Here is a 923-nt window from a genome sequence, read left to right as displayed (position 1 = left end):
CCGCCCGCCCCTATACACACTCTCGCTCCTACCGCCCCGCCCCACCCCTCCGGTGCAGGCCCGTCAATCGCTGGGGAAGAAAAACAGGCGGAGCCAGGGCAACAGACGCTGCCCAATCAGAGTGAGGCACTGTCGCCAGCGACGCTACCCAATCAGAGTAAGGTATGGGCGCCTGCTTCCCTCTCTCCGCCCTTTTCCTTTCCTCCGCTCCTCAACGCGCTCTCTCCCGCCCACAGGGCGCCGCTGGCTAGCTGGGCCACAGAGAGAGCCTCCAGCTGGGTAGAGAGACAACTCTCAATCCGAAGTTACTGTTGACGCTAAGGCAGCCATAACTGATAATGGCATCGGGAGTTTCCGGGCCTCCCGTCTCCTGTGTGACGTAGTTTTCCCTTCGCCCAATCTCATAGTTGCCCTGGGCAACAGTTGAGCCGTCTGGGAAGAGAGGCATCTGTAAGTAGGCCCAAAAGAGAACCAAACGTGACCAGACATCACATGTTAAACAAGTTAATTCCTATTCCGGACTACCTGCCCGGGTTCGGGGATAGAGGGAGCAGGTTTCCTGGCCCTTATTCTGCTGGGACGTCTGGTCACTTACTTAGGCGGACAGGAGTTTAGGGCTCCGGAATCCCCTGTCTTTCCCGGAAGTTGCCTTTGACACTTCTGAATGGGGTCATGGCAGAAGGATGGGAATAGCTTGCGCCCCCCTTGCCCCAGGGAGTACCCATTCTGACAGGAGTGGCGAAGTTAGGTAAGTGTCCCTTGGTCCCGAACCGTGGGTCAGGCCCGAGCCGACCGAACGGCCCCTGGGAGACAAAGCGCAGATGGGGCTAGCCGGACTCAGAGCCGCTTCCGCTGGAAGAAGGTTTTCTTTCCGGGCTGGCCAGGCGGCGCCCCGCCCCCCACCCCCCTCCGCCCCTTTGAGG

The 923-nt window shown here is 60.0% G+C and overlaps 1 protein-coding gene across 2 annotated transcripts in view; it reads left to right on the top strand.

The window, feature by feature from the left end:
* Nucleotides 1–301: 301 nt before the first annotated feature.
* The window catches only part of BBIP1 (BBSome interacting protein 1), a 16673-nt gene continuing 16051 nt past the window's right edge, over nt 302–923 (top strand). Inside the window, exon 1 of one of the 2 annotated variants that reach the window (XM_024756114.1) lies at nt 302–450. The gene's annotated coding sequence lies outside the window, so the exon portion shown is untranslated. The other variant, XM_024756115.1, reaches the window with a different exon arrangement.

The sequence above is a fragment of the Neophocaena asiaeorientalis genome, unplaced genomic scaffold (assembly GCF_003031525.2).
Source record: "Neophocaena asiaeorientalis asiaeorientalis breed wild unplaced genomic scaffold, Neophocaena_asiaeorientalis_V1.1 scaffold85, whole genome shotgun sequence".
Classification (NCBI taxonomy): domain Eukaryota; kingdom Metazoa; phylum Chordata; class Mammalia; order Artiodactyla; family Phocoenidae; genus Neophocaena; species Neophocaena asiaeorientalis.
The sequence above is the reverse complement of the archived record's forward strand: the minus strand, read 5'-3'. Positions and strand labels throughout refer to the sequence as shown.